This window comes from Dromiciops gliroides, chromosome 2, assembly GCF_019393635.1.
Source record: "Dromiciops gliroides isolate mDroGli1 chromosome 2, mDroGli1.pri, whole genome shotgun sequence".
NCBI lineage: Eukaryota > Metazoa > Chordata > Mammalia > Microbiotheria > Microbiotheriidae > Dromiciops > Dromiciops gliroides.
This window is the reverse complement of record NC_057862.1, coordinates 694,478,936-694,506,874: the sequence shown is the minus strand read 5'-3', so window position 1 is coordinate 694,506,874 and position 27,939 is coordinate 694,478,936. Positions and strand designations below refer to the sequence as shown.

Here is a 27,939-nt window from a genome sequence, read left to right as displayed (position 1 = left end):
CAATATGATGGGACCAAAGGACTAGGGGCTCAGGGGGAAAGAGAGACAGAGACAGAGACAGAGAGAGAGAGAGAGAGAGAGAGAGAGAGAGAGAGAGAGAGAGAGAGAGAGAGAGAGGAAGATCACCTTCAGCTGCCTGGGCCCCTGAGGAGATGGTATTTCACTTCAGCCTCCTGGGAAGAGGATTTCAGCAGGTAGAAATGAAGAGAGAATGTGTCAGACTTGGGGCACTTGAGTGCCTGAGCCATAGGCAGGAATATCGCTGAGACAAACCCTGGGTTGCCAGTTCCCATTCCACTACTACACTATCATATCATAAAGACACAGAGAAGCCGGGCCCTTCCAAGGACTCTGACAGTTGGAACCTCTCTAGTGGGAATCAACCACCTCTCCTATCTCCAGCCTGCCCCTTACCAAGCCATTGAGTATCTTCTCTCTTCTCCTCCTTCCTTCATTTTCTCCTCTGGTTTATGGTTGGGTTTTATATTAGTGAAAGGGTAAGGTGTGGGTTTGGGTAGGGGCAGTGCATGACAATCCAGGTCCTTCAAACCCCAAAGCTCCAACAAGCCAGGGTCAGCTAAGCTTCTCAGAAGGACAGTCATTGTGATGGAGAAAAAGGAAAGGCCACCCTACCTTTAGGAGTCCCATAAAGGGAAGAGAAAGAACAGCATCAGTGTATAGGGGAAATGGAAACCAGATCTGGGGCCAGGGCACCTGGGTTCTTCTCCCACCTCTGACCCTTATTACTCAGTTGACCCTGGGAAAGTCACTTGACTTCCCTGACTAGGTGTGGGTGTCTTCTGCTGCCAAATGAATGGGTTGCATTGAATATCCTTAGGGATTCCTTCTAATTCTGATAGGCATACGCAAGCTATGATGTGGGACCAGTGAAGGGCTCTGAATTAAAAACAGGGATAAAAGTTGTCATCAAGAAATTACATGATGGTTGTACACCATGACAGCAATATTATTCTATGAAGAACTTGTGAATGACTTAGCTATTCTCAGTAATAAAATGATCCAAGACAATCCCAAAAGACTAAAGCATACTATCTGTCTCCAGGGAAAACTGATACTGATTGAACACAGACTGAAGCATGCTGTTTTTCATTTTCTTTCTTTCATCTTTTCTTTTATTCAAATCTTCTTATACAAAATGACAAATATAGAAATGTTTTACATAACTGCATTGTATAACCTATATCTGATTGCCACCTCAGGGAGTGAGAAGGGGCAGGAAGGGAAAGTGGAAGGGATAGAATTTGAACCTCAAAACTGTAAATAAAAATCTTAATTTTAAAAAATAAGTGAAAAAAGTGAATAATTTTTAAAAGAAATTACATGGGGGCAGCTAGATGGTACAGTGGAAAAAGTACTGGCCCTGGATTCAAGAGGAGCTGAATTAAAATCCGGCCTCAGACACTTGACACTTACTAGCTGTGTGACCCTGGGCAAGTCACAATCCTCATTCCCTTGCAAAAAAAGAAAAATAAGTAAAGAAAAAAAGGTGAAAAAAGAAATTGCATGATGGGAAGAGATAGTAAAGTCAAAAAGATGACAGGTAGACACCTTGAGTGCTCCATCCATGGCCTCAGAATGTCAGGAGAAAGTAGAGGAGCCAAGATGGAAGAGAAAAGGCAGCATCTCCCCTGAGTTCATCTCAAGAGCCCTCCAAATACCTTTAAATAATGCCATAAAATAATTCCTAGACTGGCAGAACACACAAAAGGATGGGGTAAGATAATTTTCCAGCCAAAAACAACTTAGAAGGTCATCAGGAAAGGTCTGTCACACCCAGGTGAGAGTGGAATGCAGTTCAGTGCCAGTGCAGACCTAGCCCCAACAAACCAGGATTTGCCTTGGGAGTCAATGAAGCAACAGCAGCAGCTGCTGCTTCCAGAGCTCTCAGCCCACTGAAGGTAAAGGGGTTCAACAAATGGTCAGAAGAATATTACAGGAATCTCATTGCTAGCCTTGAGACAGGACTCTGTTGCTTTGCTCACACTCAGATCTGGGTAGCAGTCCTGGGAAGCAGTCCCAGGAAGAGGATAAGTAACACACAAGAGCTTGTGGCCAAAGGGGAGCAGGGACCCTTCTCACAGTTCCAGGGCAGAAAAGAGGACTTGTGTTCATTTTTAGACCAGAGCACAGGCCAGGAGAGCAGTAAACACACCTCTCCTTAGATCATATCACCTTGGAAAAACTAAAAACTTACAGGTGCTTAGAAGTATTTCTGAAAACAGCTGCACAAAAACCCTAAAGCTTGGTACAGTGCACTCTCAACCCTCGAAACAGAGCCCAACTTTAACAAAGATTTAAAAGTCAAGAAATAGGCTTGTCAGTGAGCAAAAAACAGAAACAAAATCTGACCATAGAAAATTACAATAGTGATAAGGAAGATCAAACGGACAACTCAGAAGAAGATAGCAAAGTCAAAGCTTCTACATCCAACACCTCCAAGAAAAATATGAATTGGTCTCAGGCCATGGAAGAACTCAAAAGGGATTTTTAAAATCAAATAAGAGAGGGGGCAGCTAGATGGTGCAGTGGATAAAGCACCACCCCGGATTCAGGAGGACCTGAGTTCAAATACGACCTCAAACACTTGACACTTACTAGCTGTGCGACCCTGGGCAAGTCACTTAACCCCCATTGCACCACCAAAAAAAAATCAAGCTAGATGGCACAGTGGTTAAAGCATTGGCCCTGGATTCAGGAGTACCTGAGTTCAAGTCTGGCCTCAGACACTTGACACTTACTAGCTGTGTGACCCTGGGCAAGTCACTTAACCCCCCATTGCTCTGCAAAAAAAAATCGAATAAGAGAGGTAGAGGAAAAATTAGGAAGAGAAATGAGAGTGATGCAAGAAAATAATGAAAAAAGAGTCAACATCTTGGTAAAGGAGACACAAAAAAATACTGAAGAAAATAATGCCTTAAAAAAAACAGACTAACCCAAATAGTAAAAGAGGTACAAAAAGCTGATGAGAAGAATGCCTTGAAAAAAAGGATTGGCCAAATGGAAAAAGAGACCCAAAGATTCACTGAAAAAAAAAACTCCATAAAAACTATAATTGGTCAAATGGAAAATGAGGTACAATAGCTCAATAAAAAAATAATTCCTTAAAAATCAGAATTGAGTAAATGGAAGCTAATAACTTTCTGAGAAATCAAGAAGCAATAAAACAAAACCAAAAGAATGAAAAATAGAAGAAAATGTAAAATATCTCATTGAAAAAACAACTGACCTGGAAAACAGATCCAGGAGACATAATTTTAAAATTATTGACCTACAGGAAGGCCATGATAAAAAAGGGGGGCTAGACATCATCTTTTAAGAAATTATCAAAGAAAACAGCCCCTATATTCTAGAATCAGGGGTAAAATAGAAATTGAAAGAATCCACTGACTACCTCCTGAAAGAGATCCTGAAATAAAAAACCCCAAGAATATGATAGCCAGATTTCAGAGCTCCTAGGTCAAGGAGAAAAATTGCAAGCAGCCAGAATGAAGCAATTCAAGTATCATGGAGCCACAGTAAGGATAACACAAGATCTAGCAGCTTCTACCTTAAAGGATCAGAGGGCTTGGATTGTGATATTCCACAGGACAAAGGAGCTGAGTTTACAACCAAGAATTTGACTTTCAAATACTAGACTAAAGAGAATCATAAAAAGGTCAACAGGAAAAGGAAATCATAAGGGATTTAATATGGCTAAACTGTTTATATTCCTATATGGGAAGATGATACTTTTAATTCCTAAGAACTTTCTCATTGTTAGGGCAGCTGGGAGGAGTATGTAAACAGAGGGCATAGGTGTGAGTTGAATATAAAGGTATAATATCTAAAAAATTAAATTAAGGGGTGAGAGAGGAATGCACTGGGCAAAAGGAAAAGGTGAAGTGGGGGCAGATTATCTCACACAAAAGAGGCAAGAAAAAGTTTTTACAGTGGAGGGGAAGATGAGGGAGGTGAGGGGTGAGTGAATTTTATTTATCAGAATTGTCTCACAGAGGGAATAATAAACACACTTGATTTGGTATAGAAAACTATTGTTCCCTATAGGAAAGTAGGAGAGGAAGGGGATAAGAGAAAGGGGGTGGGGGAATAGAAGGGAGGACAGACTGGGGAAGATGGTAATAAGAAGCAAAAGGTGAAAGGAGAAAGAGAATAGAATAACTGGTGGGGGGCACGTGGGGTAATAGAATGGAAGGAAATACATTTAGCATTAGTAGCCACGAAAAATTTTTTGAAACAAGTTACTCTGAGAAAGGCCTTGTTTCTCAAACATATAGAGAATTGAGTCAAATTTATAAAAATAAGAGCAATTTTCCAATTGAAAAAAAGAAATGAACAGTTTTCAGATGAAGTAAATTCTATCTATTGTCATATAAAAAATGTTCTAACTCACCATTGATTGGAGAAATGAAAATTAAATAAAGGTCTGGTAAAATGGGGAAAAAATAAATTAAAATTAAAATAATTCTGAGGTACTACCTCATACCTGTTAGATTTACTAATAGGACAGAAAGGGAAATGTTGGAGGCGATGTTGGAAAAAATAGACATTGGTGGAGTTGTGAGCTGATTCAACCATTCTATAGAGCGGAACTATACCCAAAGGGCTACAAAAAAACCCATATATAAATACTCTTTGACCTAGCAATGCCACTTCTAGGTTTATATCCAAAAAGAGATTTAATAAAAGGAAAAGCACCTATATGTACAAAAGTATTTATAGCAGTTCTTTTCTGGAGGCAAAGGATTGGAGACTGAGGGGATGCCCATGAATTGGGGAGTGATTGAAAAAAATATGGTATGAAATTATGATGGAATACTATTGTGCTATAAGAAATTATGAGCAGGAGGATGCTCTTAGAAAAACCTGGAAAGACTTACATGAGCCTGTGCAAAGTGAAATTACTTCATACAAAGTAACAGCAATGTTGTAAGATGATCAGCTGTGAATGACTTGGCTATTCTCAGCAATACAATGTTCCAAAACAACTCTGCAGGATTTATGATGAAGATTGCAGAGAAAGACCTGATGGTGTCTGAACACAGATTGAAGCAGACTTTTTTTACTTCATTTTCTTGAGGGATTTTTTGGTCTATGTTTTCTTTCACAATATGACTAATATGGAAATGTTTTGCATGACTACATATGTATAATCTATATCTAATTGCTTGCCTTCTAAATGGGTGGGGGTGAAGGGAGAGAACTTGGAACTCAAAACTTTAAAAAGGAATGTTTAAAATTGTTTTTATATGTAACTGGGGGAAATGAAATACTAAATCATTTTTTTAAATGTCAGGAGAAATCAAGGGAGGCTTCCTGCGCATTGAGGGGCCCCCTTGTGGCAGATTCATAGGAGAGACACATTCCAAAGTCACACAGGTTGGGTAGGCAGGGATGGGCTGCGATCTTCACCATTGGAGGGAACCCCCTAATAAATGAGATGATGATGATGAAGAAGAACGTGGTGGTAGAGGTGGTGATGATGACGATGATGGTGTAACACTTACTATTTGCCAGGCACTGTGCTAAGCACTTTAAAATTATCATCTCATTTGATCTTTACAACAACCATGGGAAGCAGATGCTATTATGCTATTATCAACTCCATTTTATAGATGAGAAAGCTGAGGCAAACATAAGTTGAGTGACTTGTCCAATGTCACATGGTGTCTAAGGCTGGATTTGAACTCAGATCTTCTTGACTGCGAGACCTAGTGCTCAATCCACTTCATTGCCCAGATGCACAGATCTCTTGAAGTTTTCAGTATTTAAGCATGTCCCAAAAGAAGGACCATGGAAAATGTCAATGACCATAGCCTGTGATCTTAGAATATAGAATATGGGATGCCAGCATTGAGTGGAACTTTGAAAGTCATTTAGTCAGATTCATGTGGTGTGAGACCAATGCCAAATTCAATAACTTTAAAAAATTTAACAAGTATTTCCTACACAACATTAACTATCTCCATTTTAAAATTAAAGAAACTGAGCCTCCAAGAAGTGATTGCCAGGATCTGTCCATGGACATTGAAGAAAAGTGTAAATTTGTAGAGTTAAAGTGGGCTTCCTCCAGGTGAATCTGTGCCCAGGTAGACAAGGGCACAATTGGCTAATCATTTGTTTGTTTAAGGAAAACCTCCTGCCTCAACAGAAGGATGAGCAAAGAGTCACGGAGGTATTGAGAAGAAGCTGGCGAGGACTGGGGAGATCACCCAACCCAGCCCCTTCACTTAGCTGGCTCCCCACTGGGTCATTCAAACACTTTTAATTAATAATCACCTCTGCTATCTCTACACATGATTAGCCCTGGTGATAAGAAGGCTAAATAGAAACACAGCTGGAGGAACACTCAGTATTCTGCCTTCGCAGGGGGACAGGCCTGACGTGTTCAGCTTCTTGTTTTTTCAAAATGTAGAACTACAAAAATTAGAAAAGTCCTAATTCTTCAGTGGGTTTTAGAGGCCAAGTTCTACAATCTGGGGGCTCAGCTTCTGCCTCTGGAAAATGAAGGCGTGCACTAGTTCTGACGTTCTGTGTTCTGTGTTCTACATTTTCAAATCCCTCCCCCCATCATTCTATTTTCCACGTTCTAAGGTCCCTCTCAGGTCTGACATTCTCCGTTCTGTGTTCCATGTTCTGACATTTTATCTATCTCATGAGGGCTCCCAGATTTGACATTGTGTGGTCTGTGCTCTACTGCCCCATCTCTGAGTCTGTGAATCCATCCGCAAACACTCACTCAGCCTTCATACCTTAGCTTTCTGCCTCATGTCATGGGAAGCATCTGGGATTTGACTTCAAAAGCTCTGGGCTTGGGTCGCTAACCACTAGCATTTATTAAGCACCTACTTTGTGCCAGGTACTGTGCCAAGTGCTAGAGATTCAAAGAAAATAAGACCAGGCTGCTCTCAAGGAGCTCACAGACTAGAGGGGGAGACGCTCTGCCAACAAGGACATACAAAAAGGATGGACAAGATGGATTGGATCAGTCCCTAGCTGACCTCTTCCTGCCTTTCTTACCTTTGATAAATCCCTTTCCTTTTATGGGTCTTAGTTTTGCCTTCTGCAAAATGAGGCCTTGCCCCAGTTCATACCTAACTTCCATCTCTGAATTCCATGACCCCATCAGTTGGACAGTCCCAAAGTGAATAGAAAACATTTTGGCTGTGTTGTATTTTGGGGGGAAACTCAAACTCCGTGCTTCTGCCAGAAGATTCTTCACAAACCCCTGAGCATCCTGCTAGGGCCAGTACTGGGGCTACAGTCCACTGACACTCAGTCCAGACACATTTCTTGTCTGGGACGTTATAGAGGAGTCCAAGGTTGCATGAGATGGCTGCTTCTGGGGTCTGAGCATCCTCCAGTGCTGTGTGAGGCATGGAGGGGAGGGGCCCAGGACTCCTCTGTTACCTTCCTGGTGGTGTTCCCTGCTGCACCTGAGCGCCCTCCCTCCTCGACCTTGCCTAACCATAGTCAGGTCATCCTTCCAAGCCCAGCTTGGGCATTCTTTCCTCCAAACAGCCCTTGGTGCCCACAAAGAGAGGTGATCTCTCCTCTCTGAGCTTCCCAGGGCCCGTGTGCATCTCATATAAATGCCCTGTTGGGTGCCCACTGGGCACAGGCTCCCATACCAGGCACGGGGCCCTCAGAGGAATCTGACATGCTTGCTGCAGCCCAGGATCTTCCAATGAATTCACTTAACTCTGGTTTCCAGAGCATGTGAAGGGTTAGCAATTATCTGTGGATAAGTCTGTTAATTCCCTCCATCTCTATATGCCTGGGTCCAACTTGCCACAGCCAGAAGTTCAGGCTCCCCCAGCCAATGAGGAGAGCAGACCTGGCAGCTATGTGGTGCAGACCACCGTGTCAGTGCCGTGTACATCTGGGGAGATCAGAGAAAATCCGCCTGGCCTTTGTTCTGCCCAACAGAGGGGAGAGGTGGGTGATGGATTAGGTGAGTGTCTGACATCCGAGCAGCTTCCCTCTGCCTGGCATTGAGATATAAACAATTTACACTTCCTCCCTTTCCCTCCACCTCTTCACCCCATTGGGAGCCACCTGGGCCTAGCTTTCTCACGCTCTCATCCGACAGTGACACATGGGGACCCCTCTCCATGCTGACCCACCATCAGGGCCAACCTGGAGTGATACTGGATGCTGTCCAAAAAGATGAAGTCACCAGGACCAGAGATGCTTAAAGGAGAAATCTTGGTGGTCATTTAGAAAAATAAAATACAGTACACATGATGAGATTAAGCACAATTGTGCCAAGTATGTAGAGGTGCCCTCAAGGTGCCTACAGTCTGGTAGGAGAAATAGGCAAGGACCCAACCAGGGCCTAACTGATAGGGTCCTGGACTTGGAGTCACAAAGACCCAGGTTCAAATCCCACCTCAGGTACTTACCAGCTGTGTGACCTTGGACAAGTCACTTCATTTCTCTTGGCCTCGTTTTTTAAATGAGGGAACTGAATTCAGTGACCATTGAGATTCCTCCCACTTCTAAAAATAAGATTCTAAATATCTAGAGAATAAGACAGAGGCAGCCAGGTAGCTCAATGGTTAAAGTACTAAGCCTGGAATCAGGAAGACCTGAGTTCAAATATGGCCTCAGATGCTTTCTAGCTGTGTGACCCTGGGCAAATCTTTTTGCCTCTGGAGAAGGAAATGGCAAACCACTACAGCATCTTTGCCAAGAAAAGCCCATGGCCAGTATGGGTACGCACGCAGCCACAAAGAGTCAGACGTGACCAAATGACCGAACAACTACAACAGAATAAGACAAAAATGCTCCTCATCCCTCCCTCTGCAAGGCTCAGCCTATGTGCTGCCTCCCCCAGGAAGCCTTTCCTGCTTCGGGAGGCTATTAGTGCTCTTGCTTCTCCTGAAATGATTGTGTTCATTCTCAACCACTTCCCTTTTCATTTGAGTTCAGTTTTTCCATTTAACACGTGTTTCCCCTCCCTCCCACTCCCCCCATTGAAAGGCCTCATATCAAATATGCTCAGAAAACGAAGCCAATTTCCTTCTTGGTCATGGCCAAAAGTACATAGCCCATTATGCACCCTGGGTTCACCACCTCCCTGTCAGGAGAGGGGTGGTGGGTGTGCTGGCATGAATCAAAGCTCTAAAGTCTTTCAAAGTTGTTTTTCTTTAAAATGTTGTTGTAGGAAGCATTCTCCTGGTTCTGCTCCCTTCACTCCAGATCAGTTCTTCCTTCTCCAAGTCTTTGCTGGATCACACACACACACTCACTCGTGCACACTCACACATATACACTCTCATGCACACACACTCGTGCAAACTCACACATATACACACTCATGCACACTCACACTGACACATATACACACTCACATACACACACACACACACACACACACACACACACAGAATCTAAGCTCCTTGAGGCCAAGGACTGTCATTTTTGGCCTTATATCCACAGGACCTAGTTCAGTGCCCAGCAGATAGTAGGTGCTTAATAAATGCTTATTGAATTGCATTAGATGGCTTGAATGGTCAATGAAGTCAACAAGCATTTATGTAGTGCTTACTGCATGCCAGGCGCTGGTGCTAGGGTTCTAAGCACTGAGGATCCAATTAATAAAAAGGAAGACAGTGCCTGCTTATACTCTAAAGAGGGAGACAACACACAAAAGGAATCTGGAAGCAGAGCCAAGAAGAGCAGCAGCTGGGAAAGGAAGAGATGTCTAGAACTTCTCAGACATTCCCCCAGCGAAACTTTGGGAGGAGTTTCTACCCCCTCCCTGATTCCCCCAAGTCAGAGAAGAGAGGTAAATGAGGGTTCAAGGAGGGGCTGAGCACCAAAGCTGAAGCAGTCTCCACAGTGATGAATTTCGGGTGATGAGCTTATCCTGGGGAAAGCACGATGTTCCCAGAGTCAAAACTAAGCAGAGCTGCTGGTGGGAAAGGAAGAGACAGCTGGAGATTCTGAGCCCTCCATAAAGAGGGTTGGGAAAATTGGCTTCAATTGGCCTGATTTGAATTGGACTAGACTATGTGGGATTAGACCGCATACTAAGACTGGCCAACATGATGGAATCCAGTCCACAGATGTGAGGCTGCTGGGAAGTGAAGAGCCGGCTGGCCTGGGAGCCCTCTGTAATGGTGGCTTCTATCTCTGCTCTGCCCCCAGCCCTCCCATCAGAGGGGAACACAGAAACGTGAAGATGTGGGCACCATTTGAGCAGTGTCCCTTGGAGGGCCACGTGGCTTAATAGACAGGCCCCAGAGTTGGAATCCCAGAGCCAGAATGTCTTCTCAATCCCTCCACCAAAGTGCAGCCAAGTTGAAAATGAAGCAGTCACCACCCTTCTCTGGACATGAGATGCTTTGTGTGCAAAATACAAGGGTGCTTAGACTCATGGGCTTCCAGGGGGACTGAAGACCAGCAGGGCCTCTCTAGTCTGATCAAGCCAAATGCATTAATTCCCTCTACAGTATGGTGATAATAAGAATAACTCATATGTATCAATTGCTTGGAGGCTCGAAGAGGGCTTTACAATTATCCCATTGTGTCTTCCCAACAACCCCAGGAGGGAGGTGTTGTTATAATCCTCATTTTACAGTTGAGGAAACTGAGGCGGGAAAAGGCTCAGGGTGACATGGCTAGTAAGTGTCTGAGGCCAGATTTAAACTCAGGTCCTCCTGACTGCAGGTCAGGCATGCTATCTACTGGGGCACATAGGGAGCCATCAAAGATGGGATTACCAGTTGAAGGCATCAAGAAAAATATAATAACTAAATCAAGAGATTATGGAATTCAGTTCGTGTATTTTAGAGATGAGGAAAACTGAGACCAAGAGAGAGACAGATGGACAGAAAGACAGACAGACAGACAGAGAGGAAGAGACAAAGACAGAGACCCCCAAAAGGATAGAACTCTCCGAGGTGGAAAAGCCCCAAGACCTGGAGAGGCTAAGAACTCCCTTACACCATCCCAGGCATGTGGCTGCCCAACCAGGGTGTGAAGACTTCTGGGGAGGGCAGCCCATCCGATCTCTCTCACCATTAAGAGCCTTTCCTGACCGCCAGCTCAGCTCTGCCCTTCTCAAGGTCCATCCATCTTGCTTCCAATCCACTGAGTCCTTCGAGGTTCAGTTCAAGAGACACCTCCTACAGGAAGCTTTCCCAGATCCCTAGCTGTCAGTGGGCTCTCCCTCTTCCAATTATCAGTTGCTGATTCACCTCCGTCATTGGTGTGTCCTTCCCCCCATAGAGTGGAAGCTCTTTGAGGGGAAGTTCGGTCTTATTGTCTTGTGTTCTCAGTACCTTGGACAGTGCCAAGAACTGAGTTAGAGATGAAATTGACTTGACTTTCTACTATTCCCCAGAGCTTCTCATTCATTGAAGCCAGATGCAGGAGCCTTGAGAAGGATATTCCATGTGAACCAGAGGGTGTGGGATCTGGGGAGATCCTGGAGATCATGTAGCCCAACCCACAGACTTGACAAAGAGGGAAACTGAGGCCCGGAGAAGAAAGATCACCAAGCAGATTATCTGCAGAGCCCCAACTGAAACCCAAGACCCTCTTACAGACCTGACTCTACCAAAATAACGTGGGCTAGAATCCCCTGGTGAAGAACAGCAGCAAGTCCCAAGGCTCACCCAAAGGGCAAATGGCTCTTGTTTGGGACTTCATGGCCAAGGAAAATTGAGGAAAATCGGGACAGGCTCCAGAATTGTCATCCCTAAAGGGCATCGGGGAAGGGAGTCTGGCCTACCTTAGCAGAAGCAGTGTCCAGAATAAGGAGGAATGGGGACCACTGTACAAAGACTGGCACATGGGATGTCAAGACTGAAGACACATGGGGGGGGTGCCATCTGAGGGTCAGATAAAGCAACTGACAACATTTAGCCTGGGGAGGGGAGGCCTGGCAGGGGGAGAGGTGCTAGCTCTCTGCAAGTATCTGAAAAGTCAGCACGTCAAAGAATGGGGCTTGTTCTTCTGGGCCTCCAAAACTTCGGGAGAACAGATACAGAAACACATTGTAATGCAACCCAAGTGGGACCCCAAAGGTGGTGAGCACCTGTCATTCAAGGTCTTCAAACATTTGCCAGGGCCGTTATAGGACAGTCAAGGTTTAGGTAAGAGCTGCTGATGCATTCCACCTGCGTGGCCTTGGGCAGATCAATCCATTAGTCTCCTAGGTCTCAGCATCTTTATCTGTGAGTTCAGGTATTGTGCTAGATGATCTGTGAGGTGCCCCCCCAGCTCCAGGCACAACCCATCCTAAGGCTCCATAAAGCATCTTGGGGCGGGGAGAGCAAACGGGCCTTGGTGAGAAGAGAGTGCTAGGTCTGAAGCAACCACTTGCCTTCCCAGCGATCTTGGCTCAGTCCCTTCCCCTCTCTTGGCTTCAATTTACCCCTGTAAAGAGGAGATAAAAATACCTGCACTCCAGGGGTATTGTCAGGATGTAAGGAGATGATGTTGGAAAGTGATTTGTTACCCTCAGAGAAACCCGGAGAAATATGCTGTGGGGGGGGGGGGGTGATATGTGTGTGTATGTGGTGTGTGTGGTGTGTGTGATGTGTGTGGAGTGTGTGTGGCATGTGGTATGTGTGTATGGTGTGATGTGTGTGGGGGTGTGTGATGTGTGGTGTGTGTGTGTGTGTGTGTGTGTGTGGTATGGTATGTGGTGTGTGTGGTGTGTGTGGTATGGAGTGTGGGTGTGGTGTGTATGGAGTGTGTGTGTGGTGTGGTGTTTGGTGTGTGTGTGTATGTGTGTGTTGTGTGTGGTATATGTGGTATGGGGGGGTGTGGTGTAGTGTTTTGTGTGTGTGTGTGTGTGTTGTGGGGGCGGTGTTTGTGGCGAGGGGAGGGGGGTGAATCCCTGCCCTATGGTGTGGCAGGAATGGTCTCTGGGTCCTATGTTATAATAGCATCTCACTCTTCCATAGGGATCATACAGATATTAGCAAAGGGCTTTTCACCCTTGACCCTCACAACAACCCTTTGAGAACAAATGTTAACCTCACTTTACAGAAAAGGAAACTGAGTCACAGGGCAGTTCCAGGCATCTCTGAGGCAGCACAGTCAATGGCCCACAGATCTGGGACCATAGCCTAGGCCCTCTGCCCCACCCCAGGGTCGTGCTCCTTTCCCTACATAGACCTGCCCCTGCCTGTAAACCCCCCAGCCCAGTCCAGTGGTGTGTCCTCTGACATCTTAGTGGCAGGGAGCTTGGGTGTGACTGGAGCAGCTCCAAACAGTCCACTCACCGCCCCGCCCCAGCCTCCTTAGTTCAAACAGCTGCCCTCCAGGGCAGGCCGATAACCCCAAAGCAGGCTTCTTGCCCTTATTGACAGAGGAACAAAGGGGGCTTCAGCCGGGCCTGCTACCCTGCCCTCCCATAATGATGGGCCTATCCTCTGGCAAGGTTCCCCAGGAAGGAGGAGGCTCCAGCTGGTCCCTGGGGGAGCTGGGGCTGCATCTGGGGCTAAGCTCTGCCCCCTCTCTGAGCACATATGGGAAGGACACACAAGCACTGCTTTCTCCCGACATCGGCCAGCACCAAGGACGGCACCGGATATCCTGGCCCCTTCCCGGGAAGGTCCTGCTCTATAACGAAGTGGTCAGAGTGGGGACGAGGCTGGGGGAGGGGCGGGGAAGGAAGGCGGGAGAAAGACTCATGGGCCTGTGAAAGACGCCTGTGACGGGAAGCCAAGGCCCAGAGGAGGCCAGGGCACATCCCCAGGGCCAGCCTCTGGCCTGCTGCCCGCCCTCACAGTATCATGGGCACGGGGCGACCACCTTCCCAGCGGCCTCCAGACCTCGTTTAATGAGAAAAGAGAGTTACTGGTGGAGGGGCCTCGTAGGAGCCATTCACTAGGTTGGGCTCCCCTTCCCCTAGGGGTCTCTGAGCATCTCTGCGGCTCTTCCCTTTACTCCCTGCCATCTCTCTTGGCTTCTCTGCGCCTGCCTCTCGGTCTCCATCCCTTTTTCTGCGGCTGCCTCTCTTCCCTCTCTGTCGGTCTCTCATTCCCTATGATGCCATCTTTTGTCCCTGTGTTTCTCTGTCCCTCCCCATTTCTGCCTCTGTCTCTTCCTTTCTGATTGTCTGAGTGTCCCAGCTATCTGTCTGTGAGTGAGTGTTGTTTCTGTATCTTTCTATTTTTCTCTGCATCTGTCTTCATGTATGTCTCTCTCTGTTTGTCTATTTGTTTCTCTCTGTCTCTGTCTGCTTCTCTCTCTCTCCAAAGAACAGACTCCCTCATTCATCCCTTAGAGGTGCAGATCTGCAGAGGAAATTTTGAAACATTTTTCAGTATTAAATCAACTCTCGTGATGGATTCAAGGTCTCAGGCGGAGAAGCAGAAACACCCAAGGTCATGGCAGCCTCAGTCTTTCCGGGCCCTCTGTCCATGGGGAGTGATTTTTCTGACAGTGCGCTCCAGCCTCTGAGTTCTTCCCCTGTTCCTGGCTCTTTACTTTGAGGGGGAATTAAAGAAACAGTCTTTCCAGAGATGAGGCTCTGGGGTGATGACCGGAGGCATGAGGGAGGTGGGGGCCTGCTCTCTGAGCCTCAGTTGGACCCAAAATGCATCTCTGAATCCTATCAAAGCTCTGGATGCTGAGCCGGTTCTGCCCCTCCCTGGCTGGTTCAGATGAGGGGCCACCTCTCAGGAAAGGGTCGGGCCACAAGGCTGCTGGGAGGTTAAAATGTAGATACACGTTAAAGCGTTATAGAAAAGTGCTTGGCTCGGACCGGATGTTATTCATTCCCTGGGAATGAGAAGCAGCTGTCCCAGAAGGAGGGAGTGCCTCATCTTTGGAGGTTCTGAAGCCCAAGCTGGGGGAGCCCCTGGCCCTGGGCCAAAGCAGGGTCCTGGCTCTGCTTCAGGGGGGCTTAGCTGGGGGACCCTGGATGGCTTGACAACATGCCAGTGACACCGATGAGGCATTGGCTAAAGAGGTGGGGGGTTAAATCTGCCCAAGAGGGGCGAGCCCCAGCCGAGCTTCCCTCTGCTCTGGACCTGCAGCTTTATACCAGCGGCTTTCCCAGTGAGAAGGGAGCCCTTTGAATGTCGTGTCTTCCCCATTAGACTGTCATCTCCTTGAGGGCAGGGATCATTGTTTACTTTTGCTTGGCATCCTCCATGCTTAGCACCAATGGGGCACACAGGATGCTCTCATTAAATGTTCACTGACTGTTGAGTTGGCCCTGAGCCTCATTTCTCTCCTCTGTGAATAAAAGATAATAAATGGGCCAATGATTATGTCACTCAGCCTCAGTTTCCCCTGCTGTAAAAGAGTGGGTTGGGGCACATGGATTCTGGGGCCCCTTCTAACTCTCAAGCAATGACCCTGTGATTGGGATGGAAGCATCATCACTGAGCTGTAAGGGACCTCTTCTGGAGGAGAGCCCTGGAGGGGGGAGGGAGAGGCGTCCTCCCAGAGGCCCATTCCCCATTCCACATACCAAAGAGAGGTGTGTTGAGCTGGGAATACCTGGGGAAGTCCGGGAGGACCCTTTCCTTGGACCATCCTGACAGTTATCATCTCCTACCTGCTCCAGGAATTAGCCCCCTGTGCTTATCACTCATTGGCCCCCTCCTTACCTCCAGGTGTTTGTCCTGGGTCCCACAGGATCTGAGGCCCTCCCGTCCAGCTATGCCACTCCCCACAGTGCCCCACTCCCCAGCTGGCCCTCCACCCAGCCCTCCTCTTGTTAGGATTCTCAGAGACAGAGACAAAGAAAGCAAGCCACAGCAAAGAGAGTCAGAGAGGAGAAAGAGACAAGAGTGTGAGATAAGGAGACAGAGACAGACAGACAGTCTTTGCCTCTCCAGTTAGCCCAGGGTGGGCAGGGTCCATCTGTCCTCCCATTTCAGGTCAAACGGACATCCAAACAATATGGAGCTTCCCCTGACCTGTGAGCCGGCCCCAGCATCTACCCCTCCACAGCCTACTGCCACCCCAACCCCCATCCCACTGCCAAGGGGGCCCCAGGGCCAGGACACTGGTAACTTGTCTTCTTAAATCTTCAAGGCCAAGAGAATAAATAACGATTTGGAGTGGGGCCCTGCCCTCCCCATCCTCCTGGAGGGTGATCAGATCTTTGAGAAAGGAAGTCCCTGTGATCTGCATCTCAAGGCTGGCTGAGAGGGGTCAGGGTCAGGGAGAGGGGCCAGAGAACCTGAGGGCTTGGCAAGCCTTCTCCCACCAGAGAGGGCAAGGGTGCCTGTTTAGGGGCCCAGTTCTGATGGGAACCACTCTTGGAAAGTGACAGATTTAATTCTGGGCCATCGTGGGGTCTCATGTGAACAAAGGACAAGAAAAGATGAGAACTGGCCATCTGCAGGGTGGGGGGGCTCCGGTGAAAAGGTGTCCTCCCCAAAGAATCCTCCGCTAGGGATGTGCAAGTGCTGCCCCAGAATCCTGATGTAGCAGTGATGCCAAGAAGCAGGACATGAAGGGGAAAGAATGATAGGGGATGGATGGATGGATGATAGTACGCATCTATGTATGCACATATTCACACACATATATATGTATACCTCTCTCTACATATGTGTGCATATATATATACATATACATATACACACACACATACACACACACACACATAAATATATATATATATATATATTCAGCCTCATCCCCTCTCCAATACCTCATTGAGCTGAATCAACACCAGCCCAATAACCCCATAGTCTAATGAACTTCTGATCCCCTGCAGAGTTCCGCTACCTGTCCTCAGGGAGCCTCTATTCTGATGGGTGGCAGGAACCAGACACACAAATAAGAACAACATAAAGAGGGTAAATGCTCAGAAGTCCTCAACACCCCCCCCCAGATCAGAGCCAGAGGGGGACCCTCAGAGATCACCTGAGCCAAGCACCTCATTTGACACCCAGAGAGATGAAAGCACTCTGCCCAAGTTACCCAGCCAGGAAGTGACAAAGCCACTATTCAAACTCAGTTCCTAGGACTTTAAAGTCAGAATTTGGGAATTTTTCAGCCAGTCAATATCTATTTATTAAGCACCTCCTATGGGCCAGATACTGTGCTAAGGAGATACAAAAAGAGTCCCCTCCTTCAAGGAGTTTACAATGTAAGGGAGGGCATTGAATGCCAGGCTAAGGAATTCTGGCTCCCATCATAACTATCTAGGGACCCAGCTTCTCTCCCCTGATACTCTGTAGATGCTGTGTGGTGAGAAGAGTCAGATGTATCACGTACATCACTGGACATCACTGGACTCTGAATGGGGCTCGGCATGGAGGAAGTACTCACGAAACACTGGCTGAACTAAATGCTCCAGTGTGGACGCTCCCTCTGAAGCCCCTCTGTGTCTCCTGTGGTGACCGTTCTGCGGGTGATGGACCTCTCTGCCCTCAGCCAAGCCAGTCCTAGCCACAGACCCACAGCTTGCCCAAGGGGCAGGTTAAGGGCTTCCAGAATCCCTGGTGCTGAGGACCTGCCGGAGAGAGCCAGGGATCACCCCACAGGTTGTTGGTCTGATCTTCAGTCTTTCACAGTCATTAACCTGGGTTGACTGGAAAATGGACTGCTTGTGGTCATTCCCACGGCCTGGGCTCTGACCAACAACTGTTCTCCCAGTGGCCAAAATCTTTGCAGATGCACGGAGCAGAATGGAAGGTCAGGTCCAAGACATCTCCCAAAACAGCCAGAGCACCAAGGACCCTTGGGTGCTGAGCAGCCCCTTTGCTCTGCTCCCATTGGGACTGGACATGGGCCTTGGGGGTTTTAAAGGAAAATAATCAGAGAGTACCATGAAATCCGTACCATAAGAACATCCAGACATGTCCCCACACCCAGGAAATGCTTGAGTTTGACTACTGCAGCCCTGTTTGGTCTCTAGCAAGATTTACTCTGATTCCAGTCATTTCTCTGGGGTCAGCAAGGTTGGAAAACACTAGACAGACTCAAGGCCTGAGCATCTGAGAAGCGCGGTGACCTCTGCCTTTTGACCCAAGATGCCCCTTAAGAGGAGGCCGTGAAGGACTGACAAACAAGTCATTCATTTTTCTCAAGTATGAGCTGAGGGCTAAATATCAGCCATCCTGGGACCTTCAAAGGGTTTGGAGAAAAGAGAATCCTTTCTCTTAACTCTGCAGATGGATGCAGACTTGGAGACGGATAGGCAGACAGAGAGACAGACAGAGAGATAGACAAGGTAGATAGGTAGATAACTAAAGATGGTGGGTGATAGAAATAGATTGATAGAGATGATAGGTAGATTGATAGACGATAAAGAGAGATAGACAAATAGAGAAATGATAGATGAGAAGGAATGATAGAGATGGCTAGATAAATAAAGATAGGTTGGAATAAATGATAGAGATAGAAAGATGATAGCTAGATAGATGATAAAAATAGATAAATGGATGGATAGGTGGGTAGGTAGATAGATAGACATACAGACAGACAGATAGATGATAGATAGATAGATAGATAGATAGATAGATAGATAGATAGATAGATAGATAGATACACAGACAGACAGATACACAGACAGACAGATACACAGACAGACGGACAGACAGATAGACAGGTAGATAGGTAGATAGATGGACAGACAGACAGACAGATAGGACAGACAGATGAGCTGCTCTAGAGCCATAAATGACCCCAGGGTTCATTGAGCCCAACCCTTGTTTTTTACACTTGATCAAACTGAGGCCCTGCCTGGGGAAGTGATGGGCTCAACTTCTTTACTGGGACATTCAAGGCCCTTCAAACTGAGAAGACAGCCATGGACTGGGTGTGTTTCAGTGGACTCTTGTCCAGTTGTGGGCTGGACAATGCAGACTCTGAGACTCTGGGGTCACACGAGCTAATCCCAGGAGACCGGCACAGCTGCTTCCACTCCTGACCAATCCTTCCATGTGCCTGGGTCTGCTGGCTTCCAGAGCCCTTTGGTCCAGCCAAACCGGACACCTCCCTGGTCCTTGTTACGCCAGATGGCTTTGTGGTGAGCTCAGATCTTCCCACCTGTCCCTAACCCTGCCTTCAAGGCCCAGCTCCCATGTCACCCCTCCTCAGAGCCATCCTGTACCTCTCAGGCCACTCTCCCCAGTATTAATTCTCCAGTTGAATGACTGTCATTCTTCACCGGTGTCCTTGTCCAGTGCCTCAGGAAGCGTGTTGAGGCCCATCTCTTTGGCAGGGAGGGAGATAGCATGAGTCTGGAAGTCTGAATTTGGTAAATGCTGGCAATTCCAGAAAGCAGGTAAGGAACAGGGTTGGAGTCTTCCCCAAAGAATGGGAATCCACATCTATAAAGGGCAGAATGTTTTGAAATATCAAAGAAGGAGGGGAGAGAGGCAGGAGAAGAGGAAGATGGCAGGGGGAGAAGAAGGGAAGGAAGAGGAAGGAGAAGAGGAGGGTAGAGAAAGGAAGTGAAGGATAAAAAGGAAGAAGAAAGTGGAGACCATCATAATGAGCCCCTTTCTTTCAGGCTTCATGGCTGTGCCCAATATTGTGTGTGTATTTTGATCTCCCCAGAAAGCCTCAGGGGTCAGCAGGGCAGAAAGGACCCTCCCGGGTCCCACATGGGAGAGATTCGGTTACTTACCAGGGGGCTAGGAAGGGGACCCAGGTCCTCTGTTCCTCCAGCTCCGGGCCCTTTGTCACGACGGGCAGCTGCTGCCTTCACCCTCAGCAGCCCCGCTGGCCAATCACAAGGCTCCCGAGCATCTGTGTGCAGCCCACAGGCCGGTACTGGTCCTGCATGGACGGAGGCAGCGAGAGCTGAGGCAGAACTCCCGTCCAGACCACTTTTGTCTGTACTCACTGGGGCCCCACAGCACCGGCTGCCCTCCAGAGCCCCACCCCCCTTCTTCTCAGATTGTCCCTGCCTGGCCAGGCGTCTGGCTCTTTTCTGTGGCCTGGCATCAGCCAATGATGCGGCTAATAGGCAGACAAGGAGTCTTCGATACCTGAGTCCCGAGCGAGGCACGGCCGGTAATGGATGCAATATTGTACCAAGCCCGGGAGGGATTAAATTTCCTAAGCCTTTCACAGGAGGTCCTTGATCTCCCCTTGTTCTGAAAGCCAGGAGAGGAGGCCCAGCCCTTTTCCAGCAAAGGAAACTGAGGCCCAGAAGAGGTTAAATGAGTTGCCTGAGGTTGCCCAGAGATAAAAAGCGGAGTGAGAACCAAGCCCACAGATCAATGGAGCGTCACTGTCTCTGCCAGCCCAATACTGGGGGGAGGAGGAGGGGAGCGATGACCGGAAGTGTGCTCTGAGTAATCCAGGGTATTGTGCACGGCAGAGGCGGCTCCTCCAACACACGCTCAAATTCACTGATGGGGGGAAACTGCTTCTCACTCTTGAGGTTCTAGGGGGAACCCAGGGTCACTGTCATTCAAAGCCCCCCCCCAGTGTGCTGAGAAAGTGTATCAAGGAGAGTAGTATCAAAAATATCCCCCCAAGGGGCAGCTAGGTGGCGCAGTGGATAAAGCACTGGCCCTGGATTCAGGAGGACATGAGTTCAAATCCGGCATCAGACACTTGACACTTACTAGCTGTGTGACCCTGGGCAAGTCATTTAACCCTCATTGCCCCGCAAAACTGGGGACACACTCATGCCATGCCCCCACAAGGTCACTGGAGAGAGGAGGATCTTAATGTTCAATATAAACAACATATAGACAATATAAACACATGTAGAGACTACTTGGGACAAAGGAACACCTTCTGAAGCTTGTTGGGGGGGTCCTTTGGTTAGGGGGGCCTTGATCTGCCCCTGGGTTGGGCTGTCCTGCTTCTGGGCCCAGCCACTGAGCAGCCTCCCTGAAAGGTTCCGCCCTCACCAACCTTGTAATGCCCACAGGGTCATTGCCAGGATTTGTCCATCTGAAGGCTGCAGCTCAATCCCAGCTCCCGGGGACTCTCCTAGCTAATCTAGTTACCAATGGGATCTCTGATGGGAACTCTGAACCTCCTGGACACCTCCATCCTGAAAGATTCATTCACCTAAAACCAGGAAAGAAGAAACACAAAGTCGGCCATTTGCTCACAGCCCCCGTGGCCGGGCAGGATCCAGCAGAGCCACACACCTTCAGTTCCTTCAGGGGACTAATCCTGAGGCTTCGTGGCCTCCAGACATAAATGGGAGAACAAAGATGTCACTTCTCTTCTCAGGGAATCTTCTGTTCGGTCTTAGTACGTCTCTCTCTGAGCCTGGCTAGATAGGTTGGGTCTTAGTAATACCGTCTCTCCAATAACATGGTCAGTGGGGTGATGTTGTTTGTCCTTTGCTGTCAAAGAGGACCGTGACAGATGTCATGACTTGCAATGAAATGGATTTAAGTGAGGGAGAGCTGTGCAAAGTCACCAGCCTCGCTCTGTTCTCCAGAGCCATCTGGGTCCAGGGGCAAGATATATATCATGTTTAAGGCAATTGCGGTTAAGTGACTTGCCCAGGGTCACACAGTAAGTTAGTGTCAAGTGTTTGAGGCTGGATTTGAATTCAGGTCCTCCTGACTCCTGAAAAACTCTCTCTCCTCTTCCCAAGAGCAGTTTCTTCCCAGAGCTGTGGAACCCTCAGCTCCCTAAATTGGAGTCCTCCAAGATGGACTGGTTCCTCTCTTGACTACACCACCAATGAGCTGACTTACACTTCTTGGATACCACCTAAGAGGTGTCCCTTTACCTTCTCAGTCATTTCCTGTGTGGCATCATCTGCCTGTTATCTAATAGCCCCAAGTCCTACTATCCTTTATCCAGACTGGGGTCCCCAAGATGCAGAAGAAGAGGTTCCTCCCTGTGGACTTCATCAGTGTTCATGACTCTCAGCTCGGCGGAGTTGTTGATGCTTTTAGGAGAAAGCTGATGAGTTCCATCCTAGACGAGTCACCCTTGCAATGTCTCTGTGACATGCGGTTTGAAATGTCCGATAAAGCCATTGGTGATCTGCAAGAACCAAAGCAATAAACCACATTTCTTGTAACCACCATGATTAGTTGGAGAAGACAAATTCCCTCGGTGTCTGAATCCCAACACGGATCTCATCCTGCCCCAAGAGCTATGACTTCTCTGTCCTGGCGTGGGTCCCCAGGGTCATCAGTAGCCCGTCAGGGTCATGGGTGGCCATCTTTCACAGTGTTGCTGCTCCTGTATAAACCCTTCTCCTGCTTCTGCTCATTTCATTCTTCAGCAGCTTAGGAGGCCTCAGATGTGGTTGTTTCTGTAATCGTGTTGATTTAGTCTAAATTGTGATTGTTCTGATCATTTCCCTCTGTAGTGGTTCCTAAAAGCTCTCCCTGCCTCTATGAAATCATGTCTTTCCTCATTTCTTACCCCACAATAGTTCTCCATCACATCCATAGGCCGCGATTCATTCAGCCTCATTCAATTGATTCCTCAATGGGTGGACTTCTCCTTGGATTCAGTGTTTTGCCCCCAGAAAGAGAGCAGCTCAAAATACTTCTGAACACGAAGGACCTTTTCCTCTTTCTCTCTTAATCTCTCAGGCCCCGCAGTGGTCTAGCTGGGTCAAAGGGCATATACTGCTGAGTCATTTTTTGTCCACAATTCCAGATTGCTTTCTGAAACCATTGTGCCCATTCCCAGGTCCAGCAGTGTGGCTGCTTTCCCCAGCCCTCCCAACATTTGTCACTTCCATGGGGAAGTGGCCTAGATTTAAAAGGTCATATCATGAACAAATTGGAGAAACAAGGGGGAAAATGACAGGTCGGATGCATAGATAGGAGAAAAGCGCCTGACCAAATAAAGGGTAGGAATGGCCACAGGCCTTAAAAAAGGGATCATTTTGATTATAAAAGATGAAAAAGGGCTTGCTTTTAAAAATCCAATAAAGCTAAGAATAAAAGGGAAACAAGTGAGGGAAATCTCATTTCCAGTATATAAGGAACTGAACCCAATTTGTAAGGAGAAGAACCATTCCCCAATTGATTAACCATCTAAAGAAATGAGCTGGTGTTCTCAAAAGAAGAAACCCTGGCTGTCTGTGGCAACGTGAAAAATGCTCCAAATCACTACTAATTAGAGAAAGATGAATAAAGCAATTAGGAGATTCTACCTTGGACCCAGCAGATTAGTGAACATGATAAGCTTCATTTTATAGGAGAGGAAACAGCTTTTGAGATAGGAAGTGAGTCTCTCGTTGAGAAAAAATGGGAAAACTATAACCCGATTCAAAATCTCTCCATTGCTCCCAGTGGCCCTCCCAGCAGGGCCTCTCCCTTCTCTGTGGCTTCTCCCTCTTTACAACTCCTTTATCATCCTAGAATCATAGGTTTAGAACTGGCAGGGACCTCAGAGGGTCAAAAACATCAAGGAATGAACATCCCGGGAAGTCAGAATGGAGGCTAGAGAATCCTCTCTGCCTGTCCCCATCCTCCTCCACTGCCAGCTGCCTGACCCCTGCCACTCAATTGCACTACCCTGAGCACCCCACTGTTACTGCCATATCGTATTCTCATTCCCGTTTATCATCCCTTCCACAAGCACTGAAGATAACAAATGCATATCAGAGAGAGAACAGTCTCTAGTTCCATACCCAACATATAAAGGACTCACAGACCCCAAAACAGAAAAGGACAGTCTGGCTTAGTGCACAGAGTGAGGGGCCTGGCAGCAGGAAGACCGGGGTCCAAAGGCCCCGTCAATAGACCACAAGCCTGTGCTAGACTTACTAAGACTTTGGGGATGAGTCCAGTTATATGCTGTGTCTGTCATTCAAGGACCAAGATGGCTAGGCAGGAAAAGGCCTTACAGGTAAGAGGCAGAGCCAAGATGTTAGCCCAGGTCCTCTGTTTCCAAATCCCGAAGTCATTCCACTTCCCCAGGCGAGCTCCTCAACCTCTCCAGAATTAGTGCGGCTGACCCTGGCATGTCAGCCATGCGGACAGTCTTTTTAGTATAATGGGACCTGCCAGATCTGCAGCTGACCATAGAGAGCGTGATGTGGAGAAAGTAAGCTTCGGGAGGTCAAGGACTCCAGCGGTCGTCTTGTGTACTCCTCACACGTGCCCAGCACGAGCCTAGTTGTCACTGAGGGACTTGCCCAGCTTCACACGGCCAGCTGGAGTCTGAGGCAGGACCACGAGCAGTGGTCTGCCTGGCTCTATCCCCACCCCATTGCCTCTCACTGGATGAAATTAGATGGTGATAACTAGAGGCAGGCACTAAAGAGATGAATCCCAGAGATCCCCCTGCCCCTCCTCCCTCGCATGGGCATGAATCTCCTAAGTTCAATATCAGGGGCCACATTTCATGGGTTCTTCCTATAATGAGTTGACCATAGCAAGTCAAGCCTCTTCACAACTCCCCCAATAAAATGAATCTCAAATTCTGAATCACTACGAAATCTGATGTTAACAAACTTCAGTCAGCATCGTGCCTGGTCATTCCCCTCCAGCTAGCAGTGATTCTTTGGGGGACACAGGGAGGTTCTCTCCTCTTCTCCCCTCTCCACACTCTCTTGGTGACCCCATCAGCTCCCACGAATGTAACTATCATCTCTATGCAGGTGGCTTCTAGATCTTTTCCCCAGGACCAGACTCACACGTGAGTGCCAAGCCTCTATCGCCTTTTGGACAGTTTGAACTAGATGTCCTATGGGTTAATTATCTTCATCCCCAAACTCTCCCCTCTTATGAGTTTCCCCTTTGGTCTCCAGGGCACCACCATCCTTCCCATCTCCCAGGTTCTCAGCCTCTAAGTCCTCCTCGATTCCTGCCTCTGCCACCCCTCCCCCCAGCCCACTATGGCTCCCAATCAGTTGCCAAATCTTGCCACTTCTCCCTCCACAGCATCCCTCAAATCCCAGCACCATCTTTGTCCTGTCCCCGCCACCTCTTGCCTGCACTACTGCAGTGTCCTCTGATCGGTCTCTCTTCCTCAAGCCTTTCCCCTCTCCAATCCATACTCTACTCAACTGCCAAAGTTATTTTCTTATATCACAGTTGATATAATGTTATTCTCTGGCTCAGGAATCCTCAGGGGCTCCCTATGGACTCCAGTATCAAATATAAATTGATGTTCAGCATTTAAAACAGGGATAGGAACTGGACCTATGATTCTGTTGGTTTAGGGAACTCTCAAGTGAGGGAACTCTCTCCACCAGTGCAAATCAGGCCCTTCTTTTTTTTCGACTTAGTTTTAGGGAGGGGCCCAGATCACTCAGAGGTTAGGAGACTTATCCAGGGTCACCCAGACAGCATGTGTCAGAGGATATAGGTTTAAGTCTCCTCTCTCCTGGATGATGCCTTGTGCCCACCTTTCTGTCCTCTGGGCTCCAGCCAAATCACCCTCCTTGGGGCTCCTGATAGATAACCTTCCATTCCCTTTACCTCTGTCTCGGCATCTCTGCCTCCCCACCTCCAGCTAGTGGAAACTCTCGATACCCCCTCTATGGCAGCACTCACGCGACACCTCCTACGAGCAGGCTGCCTCAACTTCCAATCCACGCACACCCCACCCTGTCCACCTTGAGCCCCTAGAAGTAATTCTGCATTTACTTTGTATATCTTTGTCTTTCTTTGTACCCCTGCCCCACCCCAAGAATGGCAGCCCCTTGAAGAAGCCCCAGCACCCAGCCCAGTGACTGGAATGCAGTAGGTGCCTAATAAATGCGTGTTGTTTCATTGTATAATGGTCCGGAGAGATTTAAGTTTCCACTTTGTAGTGAGTCAACAAACATTTATTAAACACCTACTATATACGTACCTAACTGTGGGTTAAGCACAGGAGATACAAAGAGGGACCAGACTGACAACAGAAGCCCCTCTCAGAGATGGGCTTGGGATGATCGGGAGGACAGACAGTTATGGTCTAACCTGAGGCCTTTGCCCCAGCTCCTTTCACTGCCTCCTTTGTGGCAGAGAGTAGGAGGAAGAAACAGCATCCCTGGCAGCCGCAGGAGCATTGGCCCGGTGGTGGGAGACCTCCCCCCTCCCCCCTGGTCCCAGCTCTGGAGCTCCAACTGAGACCTTGAAGAATCTTTGTCCTCCCTGTCTCCAGAGCTGTCCCAAGGGAAGTGCTTGATAAATAGAGGCCGAGGCCCCGGGTTCCAATCCTGCCTCAGACACTCAAAGGTCGCTCCCAGCTCTGATTTTCTGTGTTCTATGGCACTGGAGATCATGTGGTACAGTTGAAGAGACAGGGCCTCAAAGATCCTGGGTTCAAGCCCCACCTCTGATTCTTGTGTAACACTGGCCATCTTCCTGAGTTCAGATCTGGCTGTGTGACCCTGGGCCGGTCACTTCTCCCTGTTTGCCTCAGTTTCCTCATTTGTAAAATGAGCTGGAGAAGGGAATGGCCAACCACGCCAGGGTCACGGAGACATGACTGACACGACTAAACATAACAGATGCTGACCAAACCATATAACTTCCCTGAGACTCAGTTTCCCCATTTGTAAAAAGAACACAATGCCTCCAGTCCCCTGGGATGAAGCTGAAATGGGATGGGGGGAGGGGTGCACACCCCAGGCCTCAGGCCCAATCCCCTCACCTCACAGCTGGGCTACTGATATTCACCCCGGGGGAGATGAAGCCAGTCCCCTGATTCCACAGCCAGGGTTCTCTCCACCGTGCTTTGCCATCAACACGGAGGCCCTTCCCCAAGATGGAACCTCTGCCCTCCTCACCTTGGTAGCAGAGGCAGCAGTTGGTGAAGTGGGCAAAGAGCTGGGCCTGGAGTCAGGAAGGCATGAGTTCAAATCCAGCCTCCGACACTTATTGCCTGTGGGACCTTGGGACAGTCATTTCACATCTGTCTCCTCCGCTTCTCCAACTGTAAGATGATGATGACAACAACATGCCTCCCAGGGTACAAGCACAGTGCCTGACATGTAGAAGGGGGTCTATAAAGGGAGATCCCCTTCCCCCCTGTGTCTTCTATTCCCTGGATCCTTCCAATGCTCCTCTTATAGAAAGTCCTCCCTGACTCCCCCAGGTGTCGGTGCTTCCCTTCATTTCTCCTACATTTCCTATCCACTTAGCTGTGGGTGGGTGTGGGGGCAGTGGGGGGTGGTTTGTTTCCTCCTAGAGAGGACAAGTTCCTGGGGGCAGGGATTTATTGTTCACCCAGTTTTTAGACATTTTTATTTAAAGTTTTGAGTTCTAAATTCTACCCTTTCCTCCTTCCTCTCCCCATTCCCTGAGGCAGTAAACAATCAGATATAGGTTGTACATGTGAAATTATGTACAACGTGACCACATTAGTCATTTTGTATAAGAAAACTTGAATCAGAGGAAAAATGAAAGAAAGTGAAAAATAACCTGCTTCAGTCTGTCCCATCGACATCAGTTCTTTCTCTGGAGGTGGAGAGCATACTTCATCAATAGTCCTTTGGGACTGTCTTGGACCATTGTACTGCTGAGAATAGCTAAGTCCTTCACAGTTCTTCATTGTACAACATCGCACAACATTCTCCTGATTCTGCTCCCTTCACTCAGCATCACTTCAGGTGAGTCTTTCCAGGTTTTTCTGAAAAGAAAGTTTCCAGACAGGGATTGATTTGAGGGTCTCTGTTCATATTCCCATTCCCAGCACAGCACCTGGTGGAGGTCATCTCTCCCACTCAGACTGAGGCCCAGGGAGGGAAGGAACTCTTCCAAGGCCCTATCGGTGGGTACCGAGGGGCAGGGGCAGGGTTTGGGCCTAAGGCACCTGCTTCCAATGCCAGGGCACTTTTCATATTTGTCTGACACAAGAGTTGGCCATTACCAGATGTCACTTTATAGACACAAAGTGGGCACTGGGCTGGGAAGCAACGAGACTGGATTCAAATCCCACTTCAGACATTGTCTGGCTCTATAAGCCTGGAACACTGGGTCCTATCCTCTGATATAGGAGCATATGCTGTGTGGACAGAGCCAAATGGATGTCATCTCCAAATTTAGACTATCAACACCATGAGGACAGTTACCATATTTTTACCTGTCTTTTTGTCCT

The 27,939-nt window shown here is 48.0% G+C and overlaps 1 long non-coding RNA gene across 2 annotated transcripts; it reads right to left on the bottom strand.

Annotated features, from left to right (window-relative positions):
* Window positions 1–19,088: 19,088 nt before the first annotated feature.
* Window positions 19,089–27,311, bottom strand: LOC122743569. Of its 2 annotated transcripts, none has more exons than XR_006354997.1 (3): window positions 27,264–27,311; window positions 19,586–19,737; window positions 19,089–19,286 (listed from the first exon to the last, which is right to left on the bottom strand). It is a non-coding gene; the product is annotated as an uncharacterized LOC122743569 (long non-coding RNA). The 2 variants fall into 2 exon arrangements; XR_006354998.1 differs by lacking the exon at window positions 27,264–27,311 and adding an exon at window positions 20,830–20,962.
* Window positions 27,312–27,939: the final 628 nt, after the last annotated feature.